The following is a 6,000-nucleotide window of genomic DNA, read 5'->3' on the forward strand; positions in this document are numbered from 1 at the left end:
AACCCTCCACACAAATGGACTTTACTAAAATAAGACAGAAGATCTACATTACACACTTCACCTCTCTACAAAGGAAAAAAGACCGTAAGCTGTCTAAAATCTTACCTGCCACATGGGGCCACAACAGGGGTACCCCTAACTCACCCAGAAATATCGTCAATTTATCCAGCTACACACTCAACCCAGCAGAAGAGTCTGTCCTATCTCGGGGACTCTCTTTTTGCCCCAGCACCCCCACGACCATGATACAGTTCTGCGGTGATCTGGAAGCCTACTTTCGCCGCCTCCGACTCAAAGAATGCTTTCAAGATAACACTGAACAGCGCACTGATACACAGATACCCTCCCACCAACAACACAGGAAGAAGAACTCCACATGGACTCCTCCTGAGGGTCGAAATGACAGTCTGGATCTATACATAGAATGCTTCTGCCGACGTGCACAGGCAGAAATTGTGGAAAAACAACATCGCTTGCCTCATAACCTAAGTCGTGCAGAACGCAATGCCATCCACAGCCTCAGAAACCACCCTGACATTATCATCAAAGAGGCTGATAAAAGAGGTGCTGTTGTCATCATGAACAGGTCTGACTACCAGAAGGAGGCTGCCAGACAACTCTCCAATACCAAATTCTACAGGCCACTTTCCTCAGATCCCACTGAGGAATACACTAAGAAACTGCACCATCTACTCAGGACACTCCCTACACTAACACAGGAACAAATCAACATACCCTTAGAGCCCCGACCGGGGTTATTCTATCTACTACCTAAGATCCACAAACCTGGAAATCCTGGACTCCCCATCATCTCGGGCATTGGCACTCTCACTGAAAGACTGTCTGGATATGTGGACTCCCTACTCAGACCCTACGCCACCAGCATTCCCAGCTATCTCCGTGACACCACAGATTTCCTGAGAAAACTACAATGCATTGGTGACCTCCCAGAAAACACCATCCTAGCCACCATGGATGTCGAGGCTCTCTACACAAACATCTCACACACAGATGGAATACAAGCTGTCAGGAACAGTATCCCTGATGATGACACAGCACAACTTATTGCTGAGCTCTGTGACTTTATCCTCACACACAATTATTTCAAATTTGGTGACAATATATACCTCCAGACCAGTGGCACCGCTATGGGCACCCGCATGGCCCCACAATATGACAACATTTTTATGGCTGACCTGGAACAACTCTTCCTCAGCTCTCATCCACTCATGCCCCTTCTCTACCTACGCTATATTGATGACATCTTCATCATCTGGACCCATGGGAAGGAGACCCTGGAAGAATTCCACCATGATTTCAACAGCTTCCACCCCACCATCAACCTCAGCCTGGACCAATCTACACGGGAGATCCATTTCCTAGACACCACCGTACAAATAAGCGATGGCCACATTAACACCACCCTATACCAAAAACCCACCGACCGCTACGCCTACCTTCATGCCTCCAGCTTCCACCCCGGTCACACCACACGATTCATCATCTACAGCCAAGCACTGAGGTACAATTGCATCTGCTCCAACCCCTCAGACAGAGACCAACACCTACAAGATCTTCACCAAGCATTCTCAAAACTACGATACCCACACAAGGAAATAAAGAAACAAATCAACAGAGCCAGACGTGTACCCAGAAGCCTCCTGCTACAAGACAGGCCCAAAAGAGAAACCAACAGAACTCCACTGGCCATCACCTACAGTCCTCAGCTTAAACCTCTCCAACGCATCATCAGTGATCTACAACCCATCCTGGACAATGATCCCTCACTTTCACAGACCTTGGGAGGCAGGCCACTCCTCGCCCACAGACAACCCGCCAACCTTAAGCATATTCTCACCAGCAACCACGCACCGCACCATAACAACTCTAACTCAGGAACCAACCCATGCAACAAACCTCGATGTCAACTCTGCCCACATATCTACACCAGCAGCACCATCACAGGACCTAACCAGATCAGCTACAACATCACCGGCTCATTCACCTGCACATCCACCAATGTTATATATGCCATCATATGCCAGCAATGCCCCTCTGCTATGTACATTGGCCAAACTGGACAGTCACTATGCAAGAGGATAAATGGACACAAGTCAGATATCAGGAATGGCAATATACAAAAACCTGTAGGAGAACACTTCAACCTCCCTGGCCACACAATAGCAGATGTAAAGGTAGCCATCTTACAGCAAAAAAACTTCAGGACCAGACTCCAAAGAGAAACTGCTGAGCTCCAGTTCATTTGCAAATTTGACACCATCAGATCAGGATTAAACAAAGACTGTGAATGGCTATCCAACTACAGAAGCAGTTTCTCTTCCCTTGGTGTTCACACCTCAACTGCTAGCAGAGCACCTCACCCTCCCTGATTGAACTAACCTCATTATCTCCACACTGATATATACCTGCCTCTGGAGATTTCCATTACTTGCATCTGAAGAAGTGAGGTTCTTACCCACGAAAGCTTATGCTCCCAATACTTCTGTTAGTCTCAAAGGTGCCACAGGACCCTCTGTTGCTTTTTACAGATTCAGACTAACATGGCTACCCCTCTGATACTTTACATTCGACAGCTTTCCCTGCTCCTGGTACTTTGTGGCTCCGGGGCTCTAAACCACTGGGTCCAAGCACCTTGTGAAGCTTAGGGGATCCACTGGTTATGCTGCCCCTGCCTATCCTGAATCTCCCCTCAGACATGCAGCCAACAACCTGTTAGCTAATATGTATACTTATACGTACTGCACACCATACTAATATGTATTGCGCGTTATAGTCTATCTAAATGTTAGCACAAAGCTTTACATTTGAATGGTAGTATGCTTACTCTTGTTCACGCATGCTAAGTATCCCATAATGCTTTGCAAAGCTGAAGTCAACTTTGGCACTAGCAAATACAAAATTTGTCAAAATCAAAGTACATTTGTTCTGGGTCCTAGTACAAGTACCATTCCACCCAACTGGTTTGGAATGTAGTATGCAAAACAGAGCAAAGAAAAGTACAGCCCAGAACAAGAAGTTAAGGAACTGTTACAACCAGTGGGCTGGATTTAGTGACATATAGAGAGCTGTGTAACTTGTAAAGTCATACTACAAATCGCTGAAATGCAGATCTTTGAAGCATACCTTTGGTGTAAGGGGAACACGCTGCGAGACAAGAATTGCTTCCTGGAAGAAGGGTTCGTATGTCCCCTTTTCAGACTGTATTGCTTTGTCTTTAGACAATGAATTTGGCTGCATTCAGTTATTTGGTCTCTTGAACATTTTTTTAAGCCCGAACCGTGATTGTAGTCAAACAATTAGCTGCACTTTTCAGTCAACAAGCCCAGAACTCAGAGATGGCTTTTCCCTGGTGTCAAAACTCCTGTGCTTTAGCAGAGAAAGCCCCAATGTCAGGCTTCTCAGACTGGGACAGCCAGAGGGAAATCAGATCCACGTGGAGACCAAGTGCATGGGGCTGAGGGTCTGTACAAACAGCCTGCCCAGCCAGTGGGTCTGTTGCCGGTAGTCTGGATGCAGGATGGTAAGTGTTGGATACAGGGCTAGTTCCCCCCACACACCCCCAAAGTCCCACTTTCCCCATCATGTTCCGGAAAAGGCCTGCAATTCTCACACATGATCCCTCCACTTCCCCCTTGCCTCTCCCTATAGTCCCCCAGACATCTGAATTCCTCCCCCTCAAACCGGCTCTCATCCTCCCCACATCCCTCACAGCTGACTCCCCTTACGGTTCTCCTCCCCACCATTTCCAACCCCCACAAAGCTTCAGTTCCCCCTTAGCTCTGACGCTCACACACAGCTCAGAGACACTCCCAACTCGAGGGAACCAGCCTCAGCTCTGATTCCCCACAGCAACCCTGCCCTCAAAAGACCACTTTCCACCTGCTCCGAACTCACCAGCTCCCCTACCCCAACACTGCTCCACTTCCCCCACAACTGGGATTCTTCCCACTGCTCCCCAATACCCACCGAGCCCGCGCCAACATTCCCACCATCGTTAGCACAACTCCAGTTGCCCCCACGGCTCCCCTGGCATCTGCACGGCTCCAGATAGTGCTCCCAAGCTCCCCATGTGCATAGGTCCCTGCAGAAATACCTCCCCTCCGGTGCCACGTGTGCCCTACAAAGATCCGTCTCCTCCCACCACGCACAGCTCCATTAACCTCACACATCCTTCCCACTAATTTCACCCCTTCCTCCCCAGCAACTACACCCCCAGCATTGCCCCCCCCTGCCAGAGGTCCCACCCCCCTTCCCCAATACCCACAGCTCCTTTCACTCTGCCCCACAATCCCATGGGCCACCCAAACAACATTAGGAGAATGGACCCTTGATGTCTCCTGGGGGAGGGCCAGGCGGCCATTTCTCACCCTTCCCTCCCACTGTCCTGTGGAGGGCTGGCAGGTACGCCTCCCCCAAATTTTGCTCGTTGGGGAATCAAGAGGAGGGGGCTCGCTGTTTGTCTCCGTCTCAAGGCCAGGAACCAAAATCTCCTCCATGGCCTTCTTCCCCGTCGAAATCCTGGACTCTGGACCAGCACTGGGCTGGCAGGTTCTATGGACAATCCAGGTCCATTGATGGCCTGGAATCCTCAGTGCCAGAACCCTGATCAGTACGGGCCAGAGCTCTGCCAGGGGATGTACCCGCCAGGCTCCGGTCCCACCGGGGGGAGAGGGCAGCGGTCCCTTCCCACGAGATTTCCTGTCCTTGGATTGGGGGCATAGGAACCCTGTGAGGAGGGGGGGCAGGCCAGCTGGCCACCCCCAGGAGATTCCAAGTTTGAGTGTGACTCCTTTAGTGGAGAAGTGGGGGAGAACTCCTGGGGGTGTGTGTAGGGGGGAGGCATATAAAAGCAGGCAAGATGAGCTGTGGAGGTAAGAGTATGGGGAAGGGGAGGCAGGGTAACTGCAGGGTGGGGACAACAGATCTGCAGAAGGAGGCTGGAGAAATGGAGGGCAGGGTGTGCTAGATGAGAGAACACAGGAGGGAGAAGGGAGAAGAAATAGGAACCCGGGCGCACCAGGGGCCATGCAGCTGCCCACACTGCTATCCCCTATGCACGGGGTGGGGGCCCACCCTGGCAGTAGTCCCTGCATGCTACAGCTCCTGAACAAAACAGGACTGGCACCTCTACACTGTGACAGGGCCCTGCGAAATGTACGATGGAAGCAGGTGTGTACAAGGGAGCTGACGTATGGAAGACTAGACAGGGTTGGTGGGGAGCTGAGAGTCTGTACTCTGATGCTTCACCATGATCTCTCGACACTTCCATACAACTCCCAGTCCAGATACCTGCCCTGGGGGGTGTCTTTCAAACACCCAAGCACCAACGCTCAGACTCTCCTTCATTTCCTCCCCAAAGCCTCTTTGACCCATGCCTCCCACAATTCCTAGTTAACAAACCTACAAAACTTCCCCACCAAAAATTAGACTGAGATTCCATTTAGAAAGGGGTAACAAGTGACAGATGTTATAGGCATGTTACAGACAGGGGCCCCTTCCAGCCCGATAGTTCTAGGATTCTGGGAGGGATGGGTGAGTGGGATAGATAGATGGCTGTAAACACTATAGCAGAAGGTGTTATAGCAGCCTAGAACACATAGTTATAAACCACTAACTGATCTGTTGGACTCTATTACAACACAGCAGCTGTTTAATAAAAATGTCTGATAATCATTCATTAAGAAGCACACACATCAGAAGAAGGGGTGAGAACTGCAGCTTTCTTCCCATGTTACAGTATCCATTGCACTCAAGCAAGAAAGGGCAGTGGTGCTCCTCAGGGTATTTTTTATCAACTCCATCTGTACTCACTTCCTTCCAGCTCTGTTACAGAAGAATCACTTAAACACTTATTTTGTGAGTATCAGAGGGGTAGCCGTGTTAGTCTGAATCTGTAAAAAGCAACAGAGGGTCCTGTGGCACCTTTGAGACTAACAGAAGTACTGGGAGCATAAGCTTTCGTGGGTAAGAACCTCACTT

General features: G+C 49.9%; 1 protein-coding gene across 5 annotated transcripts in view; it reads right to left on the reverse strand.

Annotated features, from left to right (window-relative positions):
* Nucleotides 1-6,000, reverse strand: part of PSD3 (pleckstrin and Sec7 domain containing 3) — a 158,167-nt gene that overhangs the window by 87,210 nt on the left and 64,957 nt on the right. The gene's annotated exons all lie outside the window — the stretch shown is intronic.

Source organism: Trachemys scripta, chromosome 6 (assembly GCF_013100865.1).
Source record: "Trachemys scripta elegans isolate TJP31775 chromosome 6, CAS_Tse_1.0, whole genome shotgun sequence".
Lineage (NCBI taxonomy): Eukaryota > Metazoa > Chordata > Testudines > Emydidae > Trachemys > Trachemys scripta.